The sequence below is a fragment of the Crocuta crocuta genome, unplaced genomic scaffold (genome assembly GCF_008692635.1).
Source record: "Crocuta crocuta isolate KB4526 unplaced genomic scaffold, BGI_CrCroc_1.0 scaffold87, whole genome shotgun sequence".
Taxonomy (NCBI): Eukaryota; Metazoa; Chordata; class Mammalia; order Carnivora; family Hyaenidae; genus Crocuta; species Crocuta crocuta.
Window position 1 is genome coordinate 1,816,668 of NW_027532166.1, and position 24,380 is coordinate 1,841,047.

Genomic DNA, 24,380 nt, shown 5'->3' on the forward strand with positions numbered 1-24,380 from the left:
TGTTTCACCACCTGGCCTTTGCATGTGTTGTTCCTTCTGCCTAGAGCATTGCCCGTGCTGTCCAGCCCTGCACTCTTACACACCCTGAAGCTGGCCCACCCACTGCATCCCTTGGGTCTAAGCCTTGACATGACCTCCTGTGGGAAGACAGGAGCTGAGGCACCTCCTATACTTTCCTGTACTTTCTTCTCATTGATAGGATAAGATTGTTAGTTAGTGCTTACTAAAACGTAAGCTTGGAAGCTCTGAGCATCAAGTGTGGAGAGACCTTGTCATTCTTTCTCATTCACTGCTATCTCTCTGGACCTAGCACATATGTGCTTAATTAATTTGTTGAATGTATAAACAAATCTTTCAGATCCATCAGACCCAAAATCAACTTCAGATTGTGTTTCAAGTCACATCTTTGGTCTTTTCAGCACTGTTTTTACTAGTTCAGTTCACCTTTAGTATCCTACGTAGATCTCAAACATTTTCCCCAAGTGTGTTATTGAAAATAAATATAGATCATGGCAGTATTTTAACGAAGTGTACAATATGCTTTGCACTGAGTACAAAGAGAAATGCGTTGACCTCTTAAGGAAATGTGCATGTCTTCCTGAACGTAAGTCGTGTGTCCCCTGAGTTGTTTGTGGTTTTGTGGATATGGTCCCCATTTCTCCAAGACTGTTCAGTTGGATGATCATAACCATTAGGTGGGAAAAAAACCTGTGTAGTCAAATAACCTTGGAGCATTTTGAGAACAACTAATTAAATATGTTCACCACCACGAGACTTCTCAGAGCCTTTGATGTGTTGCTGTGCTCGGAGACTGCATTAAGGAGAGTTGATGGAGTTGGTGGCATTTACCAAAGTCATTGCCAATAAATCCTTTGTTGAGAAGACAGTTTGTACATACTTTGGAATAGTTGACATTTATTGTCAGTTTTGAGCTATAGAGAAATTGGACCTTCTATGAGCAAGCTGACCTTTTATGAAGGCATTTATTTTCCCTCCCTCACTGGCCTCCCTTCAGCACACCCTGCCCTTCCCTCTGATTCAGCAGTGTCACTAGTCAAGTACTGGGACATGTCTAGGGTGACCAACTACCCAGGTTTGCTTGCGATTGCCCTGGGTTAGCACTGGAAGTCCCAGGGACACTGGGACAATTGATTGCCTTACCTATGGCCGCAAGATCTCTTCAAATGTTTTCCGTTGAAAAATGCTTTGTAAATTTTTAAGCACAACTCTGTTTTACAGAAATTGCTGCTCAAAGGAACCTGTTAAATACATACTTGGTTTAAGTGACCCTTTGATACCCTCACCCCTGCATGGTAATATTTAAAATTAGGGAATTACTGCAGAAGAACAAACAAACAAACTGGCTAATTGCAATCAAATAGGTGACAGAATCTTTTTTTTTTAATGTTTATTCATTTCGGAGAGACAGAGAGAGACAGAGTGCAAGTGGGGGAGGGACAGAGAGAGAGGGACAGAGAGAGACACAGAATCTGAAGCAGGCTTCAGGCTCTGAGCTGTCATCACAAAGCCCAATGCTGGGCTTGAACCCACAAACCATGAGATCATGACCTGAACCAAAATCAATAGTCAGGCACTTAACTGAGCCACCCAGGCACCCCAGCTATGGTGTTTCTTTTGGTCCTTTGTCCTTGCTTTGATTTTTTCTGGCCCATGGGCTTATTGGTAAAGTTAGACAAACTGGCATCAAGATATGCCAGAGGGAGATGATCTGGGGCTTGATCAATAGCCAGATTGACCAAATTGATCTTTCTTCCTCTTGGAGCATAATCCTCCATGACATTGAGAGGTTAGGAGGGAACCCCATTAAGTGGAAACCCCCTTACTCCCAGCCAGGCCATGCTCCGTAACCATTGTTACGGTAATTGGAACTGAAGACCAAGAAGGACCCAGAATGCCGAGATGAAGACATTTGAGGCATTACCTAGCTGATACCTTTTCTATAATGAAATGTGATCCCAAGCCTGTTAGACTGAGCTATGCATGCTGTCCTAAGGCAGGGCACGCTTTTTGTAAATGCTTTATTTTCTTCTTTATTAAGAAAGGAAGTTTTTAGAACCTGTGGGCTAGTAAATTTCCCATATTTATATATGTGGCAGAGAAAACCATTATAAGGATTTGTAATTCCATTCCTGTTTGGCTTGTAAAGAATAAAGAACCTGTGTTAGTTCACTTATGCCCTGGGCATTTGTAGATTTGGGGGGTGGGGTAGGGAGAAGCGGTGGGGAGAGATGGATGGTAAAAGGCAAGGGGAAGAGGAACCACATCACACTGGTTGAGAAGCCAGGAAGGAGACATGTGAGGGCTGAGGAGAGAGCCAGAGACAGGGCATGAAGGGCAGAGAGGGAGTGGTTAGCATCCTAATAAGGAGTCTGGAAAAAGATGAGATGTTTCAGAATAATTTTAAGGAAAGTCTTGCTGAGTGAATTGTATTGTAACCCCCTCCTCGTCTTCCCTGGAAACATTTGCTACAGATCTGCATTACACCTCAAGGCATTAGGAGTAGGGTTTATGGTTTTCCTTTTTGGGGGGCCTGGGGTTTTGGGCTGCAGAGGGGTTCTGGAAGGGCTGGTGGCCCTTGGATGACACTCTTCCTACCTACCAAGTGGTTTGGCCCTTTTAGAAGTTGTCATTATCAAGGGCAGGTTGGGTCTCTTGGTTCCCACGCTCATCTAAGGAGACAGAGGCCCTTGGTGTTACCCACCCTCCTGATTCCCCTGCCTTCCTGGGCAAAGGGTGATGCTGTGCCTGTCTCTTACCAGACCCATGGGTGCTACACATACATCCTGCCAATAGGAAGGTTTGGGTGGGGGCAGTTCTAGAGGGAGCATTATGAGTAAAACCAGAACAGAATGATGAGAATAAGAAGATGGGACCCTGAGAGGTAGGACCCTGGGGTATAATTACTAAGTGCTTCCATCAGGTGCTTACTGCACATCTGGTCCCCATCTGGCTGGGGCAGTGCTGAGCTCAGAATTTCCACCCTCCGCTGTGCAAATATTTGCTACCACTCTTCCAGTTAGCTGAGAGGGGTGGGGGGGAGACCGATGCAGGGAGGAAACTCTCCCTAGGAGTGTGAAACTATCAGGAACACAACTCCTGCCCTTGGAAATACTTAGCAAGACCTACTACTCTGTACAAAGCATTGTTTAGGTGTCACAACTGAGATTTCAATTAAATATCAACCAGAGTTCATGGCTGTACTTATCTTGTCTTTTCCTCTAGTGCCTGGTCTTTACTCTTGCATAGGCCATTTGAGAAGAAATTTCTAGACTCTGAGGCTTTGGAAGCAACTTTGGACATGCTAGCCCCAACCTTTTAATTTTCAGATGTAGAAAACAAGGCCTAGTGTGTTTACTGGGACTGTTTTGGTTACAAGTGATAGAAGTTCCCTTAAAACTGGCTCATGTGGAAAGGGAGACTTTAGCTCATGTGACTGAGGGAAACTGAGGTGGATGGTCTTCAGGTACAGTGGTATCCAGGGCTACTCCCTCTCAGCTTTGTTACTCCTGGGGTATGGATCTTATCTTACATACTACATGTGAAGTGCTCTGGAGGGAGAGGATGACCACAAAATAGCCACTCCTTTCCAAAGAGAGAGAAGCTTTTGATTCCATGGTCCATGTGTGATATCCCAGCGGGGGACTCTGATTGCCCTGACTTGGGTCACATAGTTCTACCTTGGCCAATGACAGGAGTCAAAGAGATTGGACAGGCCTTGGTCACATGCTCCCTCTGAGGGCACTAGGTGACCAGGGTCTGCCACTTGAGGTAAAGAAGGGTCATCTTCTCTAAGGAAGAGTTTTGCTTCTGTTATAAAAAGGGAGCCTGGTTTCTACACAGGCGGGAAACAATGCGGACTGCTCCTAGGATCACTCGAAGTCGAGAGGTCAGAATTAGAACCTTATTCCCAGGTAATGGGTCCTGTGCCTGCTCTATGCTGCCTTGACACATCCCAGGTCCTGTGTTTGGACTCAGTGTAGTTGAATGTTTCTTGAAAGTCAGGCTGAAATGTTCCACAATTCACAACTCAGTAGAGAGATAGTCAAAACATATCTGGCTAGGCCAGTGTTTAACTTGACCTCACTGTGTCTCCCCTGCAGAAGAAGGCAGCACAGCTTTCTCTTTTTTCCCAGACTCAGTTTGTACATTTACCTCCATTTATTGACCATTGGCTCCAGGCAAGGCTGTGGCAGTTCTGCATGGTAGATGTATTTATTCCCACTTCAAGACTGAGGAAACTGAGCCCCACCATGTGCTAGCTTGCCTAAAATCCCAGCTGCGGTAAATGACAAAGGCAGGATTTGAACCCGACCCTGTCTGTCCCCAGGCAATTAGAGCATATTGCCTCTTTAGAACAAGGCTGATGACACATACTTTCCTTCATAGGAAGTTAGACATGAAGATCTTTCTTCAAATGCTAGAAGCAAGTGAGTATTCTATGATAAACTTTTTGCTGTCCCAAATCCCATTTAGTTCCCTTCTACTCCTTTGAACTTAATTTTATTTTAAGTTTATTTATTCTGAGAGAGAGAGGGAGAGAGAGAATCCCAAACAGGCTCATGTCACCAGTACAGAGCACGACTCACAAACTATGCCATCAAAGCCTGAGCTGAAATCAAGGGTGGGACCGTCAACCAACTAAGCCACCCAGGCACCCTGGATTTTATTTTGTAAAGGTTTAAGCTTCACTGCTGTATTTAGAAAAACAAAACATATTTTGCATTTGTAATGATGAGTAGAATTGTAACAGGTCCCTTAATCCTAGGGAATTAGCCTCTAGCAATCACTTTGGTTTTACCAGGCACTGTGTTGAGTGCTTTATATTATTTCCCAGAAAAATCCCAAGAGATAGATGCTGTGTGAGCCTCATCCTCATTTTACAGATGAGGAAGTAGAGTAAATACATTCTAGAGTAAACAGTTTTCTATCACTGTGTAACAAATTACCACAAATTTAGCACCTTGTAATAACAGCCCTTCATTAGGTCATAGTCAAGGTCACAAATCTGGGCATGGTGTGCTGGGTTCACTGCTTAGGGTCTCACAAGCCTGGAATCAAGGTTTTGGCCAGAGTGGGGTCCCCTCTGAGATGCAGAGGCCTCTTCCAAGCTTATTCAGGTTATTGGGAAAACTCAGTCCCTTGTGGCTCTAGGACAGACGTCCCCATTTCTTTGCAGGTTGTCAGCTGGGCATGGCTTTTAACTCCTAGAGGCCCTTCTCAGATCCTTGCCATGTAGTGTCTTCCATCTTTAAAGCCAGCAATAGAGAATCTCCCCCACATCAAATATTTCTTATGCTTCACATCTCTCTCACTTGAGGAAGAACCCAGTTCCTTTTAAGGGTTCACTGGATTAGATCACCACCCAGATCATCTTCCTTTAGATTATCTAAACGTCAATAATTAGTAATCTAGTCATGGGGGTGAAACTTTGTCACATTCTCAGATTCCGCCTGTATTCGGGAGAGGGGATTATACAGCATGTGTTCACTAGGGGTTGGGGGCTTGAGGGACCATGCGAGAATTCTGACCACTGAACAAAGGTTTAAAAGTGGAGGGGCGCCTGGTAGTTTAGTCAGTTAAACCTCCGACTCTTATTTTGGCTCAGGTCGTGATCTCATGGTTCGTGAGTTCGAGCCCTGCATCAGACTCCATGCTGACAGTGTGGAGCCTGCATGGGATTCTCTCCCCCCACCCACCCACCNAATAAATAAATAAACTTAAAAAGTGGAGCAGGCTGCTCAGGGTCACATGACAGGTAAGTGGTGGCACAGGGATTCTAACCTGACCTTACCTCATTCCAAAGCCGATGTTCTTTGCCAGCACCTTTGGGAAACTTCCCTTCAGTACTAAGTTACCAACTTCCCTAATATACAAAAGACTCTTGCAAAGCAACATCACAAATTTGAAAACTCAACAGGAAAATAGTTGAAGGATGTGAATAAATACCACATGAGAAAATACATATGACCAGTAAACAAAGTCAATTTGTTCATTCTAACTCATACTTTAAAAATATTTTAAATGACAAAAGAAATTTTAAAAATGACACTGAAATAATGTATCACATTAATTTAGCTCTTGTAGTATGTTAGCCACTGTTCTTAGTGCTTTACATGTCTCATACCCCCAACAACACCATTAGATAAATACTATTATTATGCCTAGCATCTGACTCTTGATTTCGACTCAGGTTATAATTATCTGTTTCGTGGGTTCGAGGCCTACATTGGGCTTTCAGCACAGAGCCTGCTTGGGATCCTCTCTCTCTCTCACTCTCTCTCTCTCTCTGCCCTTCCCCTGCTTGTTGTGCTCTCTGACTCAAACAAATAAACTTAAAAAAATATAAAAGCTTCTGTGGCTTAGAGAACATCAAGGTGCATCACTGAATATGTGTCATGGTAAAACATCTAGGGGCTGATCAAATCTGGATACACAGAAGAGGCAGGGACCTGCCGAGCTGGGCTGCAAGACATTTGCCCCCATCCTGACTCACCATCCTCACCTCCACATCCCTGGTAGTCAGTCTAGGCTGCGCCTCGGGGTGGGGAGTTTTACTGCCCACTGCCTCTGGACAGCCAAACTCTTGACTTTGGTGGACAGTCCTTGACAGTCCTAACAAAAGCATAAGTGGTGAAAAGGCACATGTTTTGAGGGTGCAATGCTGGTTGGAAACTGCAGACAAGAGACATTTCAGAGTATCAGGTCCTTATCGGCAGAATGGGGAAAATAATGCCATCTTCTTGAAACTTGAGACTTAGTTATACTGGGTGTAAAGTGATCTGAATAATGCCTCCATGTAGTTAAGTGTGCAGAAAATATTAGCTCCTTATGCTTAGAGTTCTCTTACACCTGAAATGACTTTCCTAAATGTGTGTGTTTAAGAGATTCCTTTTCTGTGTGTGGTGTCCCCTCAAAGGGAAAAACTGACTCTGTCTGGTTTCCGTTTAGCGCTCTTGCCTCATTTCCCTTCAGGCAGTAGAGAAGCCAGCTCGAGAGCAGCGGCCCACACCTGTGAGGAAAAGCCCCTGTCGTCTTCAGCCTGCTGACACCACCAATATGCCAGGCACACTGAAGCTCTTTAGATTCAAAAGTAATTTCTTTTTTCATCACATGTGAGGTCTGTGGGACATAGTGGCTTTTATGACAGTAGTGCAAATTCTGAACCTTGGAGGCAGAATTTATAGATGCCTTTGCTTATTTTATGTAGTTATCAGTTTGGTTATTCCCTTTTTGTGTTCTAGCATTGTGCAGGGTGAAAGATAAGAAATCTTAGTTGCAGGTGACAGAAACTCAACTCAAATTAGCTTAAATAAGGAGAATTTTTTTTTTAATTACAGAGGTCTGAGGAGTATCTCATGGAACACAGTGGGGCCTTAGAAGCTACTGGAGCCAGGCACCAGGAGCCTGGGAGGATTTCCAACTCCTCTGTTATTTGCTGCACCTTCTCTGCAGACTGAGTTCTTCCATTTTTCTGTGCTGTGGAAATGCAACCATCTGCAGAGAGCAGCCTCTTCTGGCTCAGAACCAAAATTGCTAGGGAGGAATTTTGATTGGTCCAGCTTGGGTGAGGTGGATACCCCTGGACCAATCAGCAGTGGCCACGGACTGGGGTCCTGCTGTACCACTGTGTTGGCTCCTATATTAACTATAGTGAAGTGTGGAAGAAGAGGGGAGGCACTAGGCAGATACTAACCATTCTGGTCTACAAAAGTCTCCTTCTCCTATAGTACAGGATAGTCATCTTGTTTCCCAGGGTCTGGCTCTCAGGTGGACAAAACTCCTTTTCCTTCATATTGGGTAGGAGGAAGCAGTTCTTTTAGTTATTTTGGTTTTTGTTTGTTTAATGTTTATCTCTTTATTTTGAGGGGGGGAGCAGGGTAGAGGCAGAGAAAGAGGGGAAGAGAGAATCCCAAGTAGGCTCCGTGTTGCCAGTGCAGAGCCTGACCCGGGGCTCGATCTCATGAACTGTGAGATCATGACCTGAGATAAAATCAAGAGTCACACCCTCAAGTGACTGAACCACCCAGGTGCTCCTTGTTTTGTTTTGTTTTACTTTGTTTTGTTTCAACCATGACCATGTGATCTGAGAGCAAGAATAGACTACTCATAAAACATAAAACCTAAGTTTTCTGGATTCATTGAAATAATAGCAGATCCTGGAAAATTGTGTTCTGAAATGGCTTATGGCTGTTTCTGTAATATTGGAAAGTGTTGGAGTTTAGTCTTGGGCTTTAAATGGAAAATAGCCCAAATATCAGCTTCCATATTGCCTTGTAGTTTGTCAAAGTTATGACTTTTCATGGAGCTTTTTATCTTTCATTATAATCAAATTTAGCCTTTATCACACATGTAACAGTATCAGGGCAGTGATCTTGTCACCTTCAAAATGTCCTGATGCTATTTGCAGATGTGGGAGGAGATGGTAATGTTGAGAACCAAGGGGATACACCTATTTGGAAAATCCCTTTCCTGAAGCTGAACCCTCCCACTCAGTTTTCCTTTCCTCCTCTCTGTTAGATTTTATTTTATGTTTCCTGCCCACATGAGAAGCTGGGGATAGGAATTAAAGCCTCTTGCATGGGGGTTGGTAAAGATCTTGTCACTGACTTTTCTTCTCTCTCATCGATTTCTTCCTCTTCAGAGTCAATGGCCTATTTAATGGACTGAAGTTGATTTAGCTCATTGTGACTCTAAATAACATGCCCCCCTTCAAGTGCTCAAATCACAATGTCCATTAAACCAACTGAAACACACAGTGAGAAGTGAAGGGTAAGAGATGGAGTAAATGAACACACTGCAGAGAGGAGATTGGCAGGCTGGAAGGATCTCAGCTGAATTCAGGGGTCCACAATGCCAGTATATCCTTTCTCTTTCTCTACTGCATTGGCCTTCCCTACTGATGATGTGGTTGATGATGATGATGATGCAGAGTTGAAGTTCAAGCAAGAGGCCCACAGACTGAAGGTGCCCTAGGGCAGTGAGACAGACTTCTTTATCAGAAGACTCAGGGACAAGTATACCTGGCCAAGCATACCAGTTTTTTTGGGGAAGAGAACACATGGAGCCAGAATGGGTATCTCCATTGCAGTAGCCAAATTAAAGTCTTATGTGTGTTAAGTGCTCATATGTATTTAGTGCCACTGTATATTTAGTACCTCACCAGTCTCATGCATACTTAGTGTATAACAAACCTTTAGTAGTCACATGCTTTATGAATATTAGGTTCTTTTGTTCCCTACCCTTTCCTATCTGTTTGCATTACACATGTTCTACCTACTAACCACTTACTAATACTTAACATAAACTAAGATATTTCTATTATTGAAGATGAGTAAGGCTTACACACTTACTCATCTTCAATCATTGAAATAAATATTTTCTAAAAGCATTGCTTCTTACAACTTGATTACATAAGACCCATTTTTAGATGTGCTGCCCTATATAAGCCTAATGATGAAAATTCTTCTCTTATTTGGTTTTTGGGCCTCCCACATTTGTTCCCCTACTTAGGCTCTCTCCTTCTGCCATTCAGCTCTGGAAATCTCAATGAACACAACTCCTGGGCCAGCTTTTTTGTGCATGACTATTATTGCTGACTTCCACAAGGTGCTGGCAATAAAACCAGCTGGATTTGATGCTGCAGTAGCAACGTGGACCACCAGTGCCTTGACCTGGTTAAATACACATTCAGGGAGAAGGCAATGTTCTGTGCAGAATGCTTCTAATACACAATGTGTTTTTGTATCCTTAGGGTTGATCTGATCTAACATCTCATTTAGAAAAAAAAAAAAAAAAGGAGAAAAGAGGCTGCTTGCTTTTTTAAGGGACAGATGAAGATTTATTTAAAATCATAGCTCCGATTTGAGGAAGGTGCAGTGGAGTGGTTATAGATAGGCATTTAATTAACACAGGCTCAACTAAACCTGTTCATTGAAAAGGGGCTGGGGAGAGAACTTATGGCTCAGTGTTAGATGAGATGGTGAACCTCTTGTTCTCTTTGTCAGTCCCAGTGGAGAGATGGTGATTCCAGACCTTGGTGTGGGCTTTTGAGGTAGCATGCTCCCTGAAAGCAAGCAACACTTGCCAGGGGCTATACTGAAGATGTACGTGCTGAAGCGGTGGAGTAGGAGGCATTGAGTGTGGTTTATTGAGAGAAGGGATATCAGGCTTTGGCTGGTGCCTTCCCAAGGGATTTCTATGATTATTATTTTTCCTCTATGTGTTATTTTTTCAACTTTTTATTAAGAAAAATTTCAAACATATGGGAAGTTGAAATATAACTGCAATGAATGCCTGCCACCTGGAATCAACAATCACTAACATTTCGCTCTATCTATCTAGCTGTCTATAGCTGTGTGTACAGTTTGGGTTTATTTTACTAAGCCATTCAGTTGCACATACCATTACCCTTCACCTCTAAATACTTCAATATATATGTCCTAAGAATAAGGAGGTTTTCCTACATAACTACAACATCAATAACACTTAAGAAAGTTATTAATAATTCCCCAGCACTTCCTAAGATTCATTCTACATTCATATTTCTGCAATAGTCTTACATAGTTGGTCCCCAACACCCCCCACCCCCCGCCCCTCACAGTCCCTTGCAAACCATTCAAAAGTCATGCATGGCAGCTGGTTGGATTTTTTTAACCTAAGTGAGGACTACAATTTTATTTTGTTACTACTTTTTTTAGTCTTTTTTATTCTTAAATACTCCCCTCATCACCTTTCCCCTTTTTAAAATGACATTGGCTTTTTGAAAAGACCAGCCCAGTTGCTAATGGAATGTGTCTCACATTTGAATTTATCTGGTTGCTTCCTTATGATGTCATTTAACTTATTCCTCTGTCCTTTATATTTATAAAGTGATAAGTCTGAAGACCTGGTTTGTTTCAGGTTAAACACTTTTGGGCAGGAAAACATACTAAGGGACGCCAGCTACTTGGCATTCAGAGTCACGTTAAGAGGCACACAGCAGTGGGATGTTTGTTATAAATGGTGCTAACTTGCTAGACAGAGTAGATGCTGGTAGGAGCCCAGTCTCTGAGTGGGGAGTGACTCCACTGTAGATTCCTTGGTGGGTATTGTTAATTAATTAATGTCAATCCACTCTTCTGTATTTTTAAAAATTTTAATTCCAGTATAGTTAACATCCAGTGTTATGTTAGTTTTAGGTGTACAGGATTCAACAATTCTGTGCATCACTCAGTGCTCATCACAGTAAGTGTACTCTTAATCCCCTTCACCTATTTCATCTACTCATCTCCCCTCTCACCTGCCCTCTGATAACCATTTAGTTTGTCCATGGTGGATATTTTAGACAGAGCTGTTGGCAAAAAGGAGAAAAAGGCAAAAACAAAAACATAAAACAGACACCTATTCTACTACCTCAAGAGAAATGCTATCTAATTAGAGACTATACAGTTGCAGGAACCCAGGGTTTGTCTTTGTGGTTGATTTCATTTTTCTTTCCTCTGCCTGCCCCTTCTGATGTGCAGGTCCTGCTCTCAGTGTCTTCTCCATGCAGGTGGCACTTTGGGTTGGGCTGACCTAAAACGACATGATCTCTCTCCCGCAGCTCATGGGGTAGTCTCAGGTACCCCACCCCCAACTCCCTAAGGGAATTCTGATCACATCAGCTTGTCTTTCTTGGATTGGGCCTCACAGGTGGTGGGCAGGCTGCTTACAAAGGCTTCCCTCTACCTTGGTCCCGTCGTGTGTGGCCAGGTGGTCAGTATCAAATGGATCCGCCACTCACCAGTGTGGGCAAGTGACTAACTTCACTGAGACTCAGAGTCCTCACCTGAAAATGTATCTAGCTCATTGGGTTCTGATGAGGACTGAGTGAAATAATTCATATTAAATATTTAGCACTAGGTCTATGAGATAGTAAGTGCTCAATAATAAACACTTTTCCCCCCTCAGCTACTACAACTTTTATGTTCACTCAGCAGAAACTGTGGACAACGCTGGGGACAGTGAGGCTAATTCCCTGGAAAGAGAATGTGAGGAAGATACTCCAAAACATTTCCAGGGTAGTAGAAAAACTTTCCATTTATCTACAATCTTTCCATATTATAGAGGTATCATTTCAGGCCCTGGGTTGCAGTAGACAGAGTCTGGAATGTTTCTTCTTTGCATGTATGTGCCATTAAACAAATAAACAAAAAAACTGATGTGCCTGATATATATGGGAATATGCACTGATTTTGTGGGAGGAAAGAAAATTTCTCACATAAGAAAGCTAATGAATTTCAAATGTAGTCTGCATGTATTCTCAAACATTCTAATGTATTCTTTCTAATAGGTATTAACTTAAAGTCAGTACAATACCTGTGAGAAGGAATACATAGTGATTAGAGTAATTATTCTATAGTAATTCCGATCTTATGTATCTTGTGGAGTTTGGCAGTGGGTTTAGTTCTTAATTTATTTTGTTAGCATATCTCTGCAAGGGCTGTCTCTCTGTACTGTCACAGACTGGTACATTGAACTGGCTGTTCTTGGCTTCTTAACCATGGCACCTTAGTTGCCCAATGAAAATATCTAACAAATGTCAGCATTCTTCTCATGTTTGTGGTTTTGATTGCATTTTTATACCTGGGAAAAAATTAGCATCATGTTTTGAAGGATAAAAGAAGATTATTTTGATATTAAGAGAACATTTGAAAGCATTGACCTCAGCAGGTCAGTCTTAAGATTGGAAAATTTTCAAAGTGTTGTCTTTCACCTACAGATTTAACCAGCCTTTTAAAAAGTGGTAATTTGGGACGTGCCTGGGTGGCTCAGGCAGTTGAGCTTCCAGTGCTTGATTTTGGCTCAGGTCATGATCCCAGGGTCATGAGATCAAGCCCCACATCAGGTTCTGTGCTGGGCATGGAGCCTGCTTAAGATTTTCAGCCCCCTATGACCCACCTCTCAAAAAGTGGCAATTTGGAATGCTAATGAAGGTGTGGTAGGATGGATGCTCTCACATGTGTTTAGCGGCATTATTACTTATCATCTTTCTGGAAAGCTGTTTGTGTCAAGAACGATAAACATATTTATGGTCATTGGCCCAATAATTCCACTCCTAGGAATCTATTCTGTATAAGTCAGCAGACATGTGGATTAAGATTTATGCACAAAAGTTTTTAGTGCAGCAATCATTAGAATGATAGAAAAAGTGGGAAGAGTCTAAATGTCCAATAATATGGGACAGTTGGTGAGTTGTGTCTTATCCTTATGAGCATGTATTATGCAGCCCTAAGGGGTTGTTGAGTAAGAGTGTTATTCAGTGAAAATGTTTAGCATGCTTTTAAAAGCAGGAAATAAAATTGTATATACAGTAATGATTCTGCTATAGAAAAATTAAACATGCCAAAATATTAATACTGATTTCCTCCCAGTAAATGAGTTTGTAGGGACATTTTTTCTTTGTTTTGTTTTGTTTTTTCCAAGTTTCTACAGGGTGTATATGTATGTAATTTTCATAATCAAGAAGAAAAATTGACGTGAGAAGACAGATATGTGAACTGTAATTTTGAAGTGGAGTTTTAGGTTTTAAGGTTTAAGAAGAAAAATCATCCCAATAGGCCACAGGAACAAATTGAAGTCAGAAATTCAATGAATTGGCCTAAATCCTGTAGTTACTTAAGATGGAATTTTAAAATAAGGCATCTGTTTATGGGGGTGTTTCAAATGTGAGAACTGGGCGAAGGTGAACTTGGAGGAATTTTGTCTTCCTTTTCTAACAACAACAAGTCCATAAATCTTACTTGGATATTTGAGAGGGGAGTAAAGCATCTTAATAAGAATGAATACTATGTACTCAGCCAAGAAACAAATCATCCCCCAAAGAGTTAATATCCCAAAGAATTAATAGGTAACTCAATTGCTTCTTACCAAGTTGGGGTTCATTATGTTGATGGGTTCTGGATGATAGTGTGGGACACTACTTTGGAACATCACTTTGGGAAAATTAGAGAAAAATGTTTAATACAGCAGCCTGTGCATTCCTTCTCTTTGTTTTAGTTTATTATTGAAACTCAGAGGACTACAGATTGCAAGGTTGGCTTTGTGATTTGGGGGTCAAAAAGATACTGGCTTTTAAAAATACCCTTCCCCCTGCAAAGTATTTTTCTTGTCTTACAAGAGGTAAATTACTTGTCTTACAAGTAATTAAAATCAAACATCTTTTTCTTGGGCCAAACCTTTGCCAGGCATGTATGTTTATTGCCAAATTCTAAAACTTCCCAAGGAAGGAAAAAGCTTGAATTTTAGACCAGAATAGTGCTTTCAAGTCTGCATTATTGATACAAATGGACAAGATTGGCTGTTCTTGAAACGTAATAAAACCTGCTGCCTATTCTTATAGTCGGTCTTGATGTCATGTCTTTTTTCCTTCTTTCTAAAATATAGTCATCTCATTATCCAGAGTGAATAAGAGGCTCTGCGTATGTGCCACTAAAATACTTGTCCTTGATTTGCTTTTCCTTTTGTCCTGAGATCCATTGCTTAGGAAGTGACTTCTCCATCTTGTTTCATGAGTCATTCTGACGTGGTACCCCAAACTCCCTCATTGATTGTGCCTCCTACTTGAACATCATCCCTCTAATATTTCCCTTCCTTGTCCACTTGCATTTTTTTTCTATTTTAGAGTTTTGATTTAAAGGCGAATATTGCCAGGGCACCTGGGTGGCTCAGTTGGTTAAGCATCTGACTTTGGCTCAGATCATGATCTCACGGTTCGTGGGTTCGAGTCCCACGTCCGACTCTGTGCTGACACCTAGCTCAGAGCCCGGAGCCTGCTTCGGATTCTGTGTCTCCCTCTCTCTCTGACCCTCCCCTGCTCACACTGTTTCTCTCTCTCTCTCTCTCTCTCAGAAATAAATAAAACATTAAAAAAAATAAAGGCGAATATTGCCTATTACATGTCTTCTGTGTAATTTTATGTTACTTAGTGGTATCAAACTTCTTTAACATATTAAGAAATATTTCCACTAGCCAACTCAAAGTGCAGATGTCAAAAAGTGCATTAAAATGGACAAGTGGACAAAAACAGGAAAGAAACAAAATCCTTACCATGAAACAGTAAACAGAGAATTCAAGTAAGTGAATTAATTTGGTTTTATTTGTTCTAGTTGCTTATTCCAAAAATCGGTGCCTCCATGTGTGTTTCTTCCAGAAACACAAAGTTGGCTTTCTGGGTATTTTCTCCTTAGCTGCCTTCTGTCTCTTACACTTAACACTGGTTTTATTTCTACAATCTCAAAAGTCTCTGGCTTGGCAATGGGAGGAGATAAAAACATTTTTACCTGTTGTTGGTTATGTTTATTTAAACAAACTCATGCAACTATTGTTGCTTACAGTTGCCGGGCTTATTTCTGCTGGCCTGGCAGGGTTTGTGTTGGCAATGGTGAGGAGATGCTATCAGCAGTTCATTGTGTAGTGTTTGCATAACGGGACAGGGCAGCCGGCTTCAGCCAGTTTTTTAAAAAAATGCATCGGATTAGCTGAATGATTTTATTAAGGTACCTATCTGGTTGGGGAGTTGCAATCTGTGGCTGATGACACAGTGCTCAAGTCCCTAAGAAGCCCTCAGCCACAACAGATAGACTGGGTTAGCAGGTTACTCAGCTCCTAGAACATAACCTGCAGTGGGCTGGGCACCCTGCTGAATGGGAGACAAGCATCAGTGAATGAGAACACTGGCAAAGGCAAGATCCCCAGCTATGTTGTCCTTTGATGCCTCAGGTCCTTTGAACCTCAGAGGATCCCCGGCTATTACAGAAACTTCAGCCAATGGAAGATCTGCTGGGTTTTCCTTAGTTAATAGCATTTAAACAAAGCTTTCCTTCAAGAATGGTCATCCTGTTAACCACCAATGAGATAGCTTGGAAACAAGAACTTTAAAGGTACCTGGTGCTTGAGTTTACTTCTTTACTCTTAAAATGAAGTCACTGCTCAACACTGTGACTATAGAAGCATAGAAAATATGAATTTTTTCAGCCTAAGCCACTAGCATGTCTCCCAGCAAAGGTTCTCAAAGTGTCGTCCATGAGACAGTAGCAGCAATAGCACCTGGGAGCTCATTAGAAATGCAGAGTCTTGGAGCCCCTGGGTGACTTAGTTGGTTAAACATCCGACTCTTGATCTCAGCTCAGCTCATGTTCTCAGGGTCATGAGTTCAAACCCCACATTTGGCTCCCTTCTGGGCATGAAACCTACTTAAAAAAAGAGTAGAATCTCAGCCCTACCCCATACCCAAGTCAGAATCAGCATTTTAAAAAAAGTTTTTTAATGTTTTATTTATTTCTGAGAGAGAGACAGCCTGAACAGAGGAGGGTTCCAGGCTCCAGGAGCTCCTGAACAGGCTCCAGGCTCTGAGCTAGCTGTCAGCACAGAGCCCGATGCGGGGCTCAAACCCATGAACTGTGAGATCATGACCTGAGCCGAAGTCGGACACTTAACTGACTGAGCCACCCAGGTGCCCCAGAATCAGCATTTTTTTAATCAAGCTCCTCAACTGATGTGTGGCACAGGAAGCTTTGAGAAGCACTGTGATTCTTAGGGACTGTACATTCTGCTTGCAGATACTGTCAACTCAGTCAGTAGAGGTTTCATGTGAAAGTCTTCCATCAGGATTTGGGGTGATGGAAGTTGACATGTGGTTTGTCCTCTTTCTCTACTAAAAGAAGTAGAGCCATGGTGAATTCCAGTTAACCAGAACCCAGTTCTCTAGCCACTTAGTACAAATCCTTCTGTGATACAGATATAGTAAAAGTGGCCAGAGGCAGGGTTGAAAATTCTGGTAACCCCACTGTCTTCACTATAACCTCCTTCCCCACCTGGGAGTACCCAAATCATAGCATTCTTTGTCCATGGAAAGGCCCTCCCAGAACTCTCTCTCTGATGCAGATGATGTATTTTTTTCTCATAACGTGCCTCTGGCTCATCTAGTAGGCGCCCTGTGTTGTCCTGGGCAGCCAGGCCACCACACCCTGACATGTGACTCATAGGCAAGACAGCACCATGTGATAAAAGAGGGAAGGGGGTCTGTTCCACCTCTGGGCACGGAGGCCCATGTGTTATGTAATGCATTTCCTGACTTTAATTATTTACCCGTCTTGCCTTGCCTGTCCCCTGTCCGGACTGCTGTTTGCCTTGTTCTGCAGCAAAGGAATTTGACCTCTCCAGGGTTTAGATCTCACTCAACCCTGGCCATTTCTCAGCATGGTTTTTCCTCAGATGGTAGTTCGCTGGGGGCAGAGGCAGATTTTCCAAAGCCTGCTGTGGCTCAGGGCATCAAGTATGTCTTCAAAGAGAGAGACATTTGGGCAGAGGCTAAGCTGATTACAGGGCTCAAGTGAGGCCCTGAACACATTTCAGATTTGGAATGCAAATTGTTGTCTGCAGTAATTATAGTTTGTGCCATGGCCTTGCTCGGCCCCCGTGGTCATTATCCTGGTGCAGAATAAGCAGCTTTGTACTTTCAGAGTGGGAGGTAATGAGGGGGAGAGGGCCGCTTGAGGGACATTAAGGGTGTTTCAGAGCCCATCCACAAGTCTGAGTGGGTGTAGGACAGACCCAGATGTGTGTTGGAATGTCAACCGCTGAGAAACTCTGTGACCCATGGACCAGGAATTCAACCTCTCTGAACCTCAGTGTCCTCCAGTCTCTGCCTTGGAAGGTTGCCATGGTGATGAGATGGTGATGATGTGATGAGTACTCATCACAGTACCTGACACATAGGAGGTGCTGAACGAGGGGATGTTTCATGGCCTACCAGGTGCCATAATGGCAGGGGTCTGTCATGCCCTTCTTTAATGGCAATTCCCAGGTACACATCAGTTACCCCTTCATCCTGCAGAGGGACTCATGACTCCCTCATGCTTCACAGGTCTGCAGAATTGACAGAGGCTTAGAGTACTGGTTTGGTCAGACTTCCTGCAGGTAAGTCTACCTGTGTACCCTGTGGCAATTTGATTAACATCTTGGAGCCATGGGATTTCTTGTTTGTAAAATAGACACCAAAATTGTATATGATTTACTGTGTTGTTGGGGAGATTATCTGTGAAAAATGCATGTAAAGTTGAGTGCCAGTACTTGACTTAATGTGTAATGGAGGTACTGTTGCTATCTCCTTTGTAGAGATGAGGAAATCAAGGTTTTAAGGACTAAGTGATTCCCCCACGTCTGCGGCTCATGTGTGGTGGAGCATAGACTCTGGCTCAGCAAACTGCCTATATGTTTCACATTCGTGTCAATGTCACTCTCCCTAAAGGTGCTCAGAAATCACTGCATGAGTATTGCCAGCATCTGCTCCCAGGGCTCTACTCCTCAGACCTCTCATTTTTGTTGACAAATTCTTTTATTTATTTATTTGTTTATTTAATTTTTTTTTAGAGAAAGAGAGAGAGTGGGGTGAGGGGCAGAAGGAGAGAGAGAATCTTAAGCAGGCTCCATGCTGAGCGTGGAAGCCAATGTGGGGCTCGATCCCACGACCCTAGGATCGGGACCTGAGCCAAAATCAAGAGTCAGACACTCAACCAACTGAGCTGCCCAGGCCTCCCACCAAATTCTTTCTTAAATTGGGTTAATCATAATAATATTATTATTTACTATATTATATAATGCTATGTATAACATAGCATATTTTTATATTAAATGTAAATTTAATGTTAAATTAAATAAAATATAAATTTAAATTTACATTAAAATATAAATTTATATTGTCTTGTGTGGTGGATTCGCTTATTACTCCCATTTGACAGATGATAAAGTGGAGGTACAGAGAAGTTAAGTAAATCACCAGAGGTTACCGAGTGAGCATAGCACTGGGATTTGAATTCGGGTTGTTTGGCTCAGAATTTCTATTCCTAATCCCTGTGCTAAGCTGCTTTCACTGATTTCCAGTCTACTTCCCAGATGCTATGCCTCTGCCACCGTGGCTGGCCTCCGGGTTCCCAGACCTCCTCAGCCACAAGCTAGGGCCTGTTACTATGTGCTTGGCTTTACCTAGCCTCATAGAGTGGATCTGAGGACTCTTCTCACAGCCCCCAGAAGCTCATTCAACACAGTAGGAGGCCATTTGTGCCTCAACCTTGTACGTTCTTAAAAAAATAAAAACAGCCTTTCATTTTAATAATGACACAACCCAGAGGTGAGGTTCCTGTTATCACACTAGGGGAATCTGGGCAGAGGTGATTGGAGTTGTAAAGTCAAGTGGCGGGGGAATTCCTTCTTTTCTCTGTAAATTACTCATGTGAGAGCTCTGTGTGATTTCACATTATAGGAGAGAATGGCTCTGCTTAACTCCTGTTGGGAGAGGAAATTTACCTCACTTTTCATTCAACAAGGAGAGGGAGTTGGGAAGCATCAAAATGGAATTTTGTTGTTGTTGTTACATTCCTTGCTTTGAGTGGATATGTTTATATATGCATACTTTAAAATAGGAAATAAGGTGCCAAGACATATCACCAGTATTATATAGTCAGGGGCACTGTTGTTAACAAAAAGAATTCATATCTGGTCATGTGTCTGTTCTTGCTGAAAATCTTGCTTTCATTTGCCACTTTCCACAGGATAGAGTTGGAATTTCTACCTTGGCTCCAACCTTCTCATCTCCCAGCCTTCATACCCCATCCCTCCCACAGCTCTTGAAACATCTCCCCACCTCTCTCCTTTGCTCTGGCTCCCCTGTCCCCAGCCTGGCAACCCCTACATATCGCTAATAAACTGCTTTTGCTGGGGGGACCTGTGAATTGTCCCTGGCTGCATCCTCAGTGTTCTTGCTATTCTAAGGCCATGGAACACAACAGACTGAGCAGTAAGCATTGTTTGTAGGTCTCCATTCCCTCTGGCCCATAAGTTCTCCGGTGATATTTTTTGTAAGCCCAACACTTTGAGTACAGAGCTGGACACTTTTCTGTTGAACGAAGGACCGCTGCGCCCTCTTCACGCATGCCTGTCTGCGTTTCTTCCCTAAGCAAGGTCTATGGATAATAGAGACAATGACTGGTGATAGAGCTGGAACATCAGGCTATATATAGGCTCCATGAGAACAGGGTCTGCCCTATTGATTGCTCCAGCATCTACACTGTGGTTGATGTTCATTTAGTAGCTATCAGACAACTGCCTGAATGAACACTGTGGTAAGGAGCCATGTTACAGACCTGATTCAAATCCCTATCCCACCACTGCTGAGCTTGGACAACTTCCTTCACCCCTCCGAGCCTGCTTCCTCATCTATATAAGCTAAGGAAAATAAAAGTAGCTATCTCATAGAGTGGTCATAGAATGAAATGTTTAATGTCTGGTGCATAGTAGGCATCCAATCAGTGGTGGTGGTTAATGTTTAATAATTAAATTAATTAATAACAGGATATATGCTGAAAGAGAATCAATAGGGTGTCGTTTATAGAGGATAATATAGAGGATAATGGTGGGGCGAGGGGTGTGATCCATTAGGCAGCTTGGGAGGGAAAGTTTCCTGTAAGCTGGGACCAAACTATAAGAAGAACCCTGCTGCAATGTGAAGATTTGGAGGAAGGAGTTTTCTGGAGAATAGATACAAAGGCCCTGGGGCAGGCAATACCTTGATGAGGAACAGAAAGTGTGACCAGAGCTTGGGAGAAGGAGGAAGAGTAGAAAGAGATAAGGTCTAGGGAGAAGACAGAGGCCGATTGATGCAGGGTCTTGTGGGCCAAGGGACAGTGTTTCGATCGAATTTGAAAAATGAGGGGCGCCTGGGTGGCTTAGTTGGTTAAGCATCTGACTTCAGCTCAGGTCATGATCACACGGTTCATGGGTTCGAGCCCTGAGTTGGGCTCTGTGCTGACTGCCAGCTCAGAGCCTGGAGCCTCCTTCAGATTCTGTATCTCCCTCTCTCTCTGACCCTCCCCTGCTCACGCTGTCTCTCTCTCTCTCAGAAATAAATAAAACGTTAAAAAAAAAAAAGTAAAGTGAAAAGAAGTGATTCAGTGCTTATGCTCAGAATCATTCTGTGGGATCAGATTTTGGATGACTTAAGCTTTAACCTAACTTGTGTTCTGTGTATATGAACTAATCCCTAGAAATAAAACCCAGGTTTGTTTTTGTTTTTGTTTTGAGAGAGAGCACCAGCAAGGGAGGGACATAGGGAGAGGGGGACAGAGGATCCAAAGTAGGGTCCGTGCTGACAGCACCAAGCCCAATGTGGGGCTCAAACTCACTAGCTGTGAGATCGTGACCTGAGCTGAAGTAGGATGCTCAAGTGACCAAGCCACCCAGGTGCCCCCAAACCCAGTTCTGATTGATTTAAGCAGAAAAGGAATTTATTATTTATTACAGGATATAGGAAGCTCAGAGAATTTGGGAAGTATTAGGGAACGAAGAATGACCTCAAATTACACCACCAAACATTTCCTACAAGCACACCATTGCTGCCATTGCTGGGTGGATATAGATAGCATGGGTTGTGCCAACTAATGTGGCTGCACTCACTGCTCCCACCACCACAGGAATAGAGTCTGCAGTGTCCTTGCTGGTCTCACACCAGCTTTTGATGCCAAGTCTGGGGTCCGGGTATCTGATTGGCTGAGCCTAGTGCATGCTCTCATTCCCTAGCTGCAAGGGACGCTGGGAAAGAAAGTGTGTGGCATCCTCATCCTTTTGGTAGAACAGGAGCTCCCGTTCATGAGTTGGAGCTTTCCCAAACCCGGGAAGACAGGTGAATTGCAGAGTGTCCAGAGGAATAAATGGTCCTCAGAGAGACATGTGGAATAAGTGACTCATGGAGAGTCCCTCGGCCTCAGCAGCTTTCATCAAGAGGTGGTAGTACTTTAAGAAAGACCAGATTGCCTTCCTCTTAGACAATGATTTAAGAAAAATAGTGCCAAATTTGGAAGCAACTATTTCTCAATCTGTTGAGAGACTAGGAACTATTTTTTAAATTAATTTAATTTGTGCAGGTGTGTAGGGTAGCATGTTTCCCCCATGTTTATCAAAGATTTGCATTCCTGTTGGAAATGCCCTAGCCATTGTCAGAGCTTATAATTGCTTCTTGTTATGGCCACGTGGGGCTTATTGTCCAAGATTTCGCTGCAAAGTTTATTGTTTATCTTAACACCGTCTCCAGGAAGCAGCATGCGGAAATCTCTGAGCCTTACCAGGAAGTCTGACTTAAAGGGACAGCTTCCAGGACAGAGCACTAACCAGGGAGAAGGTCCTGAGCTTCCCTTGGGTGATAGCTGGAAGCTTTTTCTGAGTACCCCGTGCTTGGTTTGCTGGTTTCCAGGGTTTGGGTGATGCCTTTCTGATTCTGATTTAAGGAAAAAAGTGGCAGTATTTACTCTTCAAGTACACATGGATCCATACCAACCAAAATAAAACAAAAAACCACTTTCACTGTGGTGTAGGCAGAATGAATGCTCTGAATCACAGGGGAAGATGCACTTTTTCAATCTCTTGATATTTTCTTGGAGAGTATTTTTATCTTAGTCTTGAACTTTTTAGAGAGGCATGGGGATTTCAAGGAAGTCAGCATTATAACATTGAAAAGTAAATAGGACTTAAGTTTTTACCACTTTCATATTTTTGTTTTTTCTACTGAAACGAAGAAGGGAAACAGGAAATTGCAAACTTCAATTGCCTTTTTCTTATTAGATGTCTAGTTGACAGCTGTCATTCAAATCAGGGTAAAAATAAAATTATTTCAGATTTGGTACCAACTTGTCAACTTGCTAAGAGGGAAATTTGAACCAATGTCCATAATTACACCAGAAACCTCCTTTTCTACTTGAAAAAAAATAAGTACAGAGATTATTACTGTGCTTTTTTTTTTTTTGGTCTTAAAATTTTTTTTAACGTTTATTTATTTTTGAGAGAGAGAGAGAGACAGAGCGGGAGCAGGGGATGGGCTGAGAGAGGGAGACAGAATCCAAAGCAGGCTCCAGGCTCTGAGCTGTCAGCACAGAGCCTGACACAGAGCTTAAACCCACAAACTGTGAGATCCATGACCTGAGCTGAAGTTGGATGCTTAACTAACTGAGCCATCCAGGTGCCACCCCCCCCCCGCTTTTTTTCTTGGTCTTTGAAAAAATATTTTACTATGGAAAAATTTAAACTTATGCAAAAATGGAAAGAATGGTATAATAACCCCTCAGTGTTCTCATCATCTTTTGTTCTGCTTTTAAACACATGTATCAGTTAGATTCCTGCAGACCTCTCTACAACCCCTCGAGGGATAATGGAATCATTATCCCTGTTTTACAGATGAGGAAACTAAGGGTCAAGGAAGTTAAGAAGGGAGTTACCGGGTCATTCAACTAGTCAATGGTAGAGCCAGAGATCAGAGTCACTGCATTAATTTGCTGTTCATTATTCTAGCCAGCGAACCTGTTCCCAGAGATTATCCTTATGGAGAGCTCTGGAGTCAAAATAATGATGAAAAACTGTTTTATACAAGTTATTTCTACTTTTGTTATATATTTTTAATTCAGAAATTCGGTTTGTCAAGACTTGTTTTTCGATATGAGCACATTCCTTTTTAAAATCCTCCTGAGTATTCAGGTGTTAGGAATACCACTGCTCATATTCAGATTTTCCACTTCTAATCAATTTTGACAGGATTGCGCCAAATAGTAACTCTCATTTCCAAGTAAGGAAGCTCTTTGGCTGATAGATATCAGCTAATCAGTTTTTAAGCCTTTCTTTTTCCTAAGAATCGGGCAGAGGTCAGCAACCCACTGGAGTTTCACTTTTAACTGACAATAAAACAAAGAGGTCTTGGCAGTCCTTTGAAAAAGCTGTACTCAGGGTGTTCGTGTTTCTGAGCAATAAATCGAATGGGCTATTTGCCCCAGTGCCCCAGTCTGCAGCATGTGGGAGTTCTCCAGGCTGCCCTCGCTTGTGTTCATGAAGGAGGTGGAACCCCAGAGACCTGGCCCATGACTGCTTCACAGAAGGGAGCTTTCTGTATTTTTCATTTGCTTTTTAAAATAGCTGTCTATGTGTTGCTTGCCAAAATAATGTGAGGAATTTGATTATAAAAGTTCAGATTTGTTTAGAGAGAAAAAATACAGTGCTCGTAACAAAACCAGCAAGATAAGCATCCAAGATTAGCCATGATTAGCAGTCTGTTGAGACTTCCATGTTCAAGCCTCATTTATTTTTAGTGCTTGTGTTGAAACCATAGATGAAGACTTTTCTATTTATTCATTCTTGACCTTGGGCAGCCAGGTTTGCTCCCACATTCTTCTCATCATTTTGTAATCTTGTTAAGCTGGGATGTTAAGCAGGTCTTTAGAGCATCAGCATTTTCAAGGTCTGAGTCTCTTGAGTTAAACCATCTTGCATCCTACCAGCCTTGGCCTGGAATGGGGTGCGGACCCCCC

General features: G+C 42.5%; 1 protein-coding gene across 1 annotated transcript in view; it reads left to right on the forward strand.

Moving 5' to 3' along the window:
• ARHGEF3 (Rho guanine nucleotide exchange factor 3) overlaps positions 1-24,380 on the forward strand; it is a 301,504-nt gene that overhangs the window by 95,519 nt on the left and 181,605 nt on the right. The gene's annotated exons all lie outside the window — the stretch shown is intronic.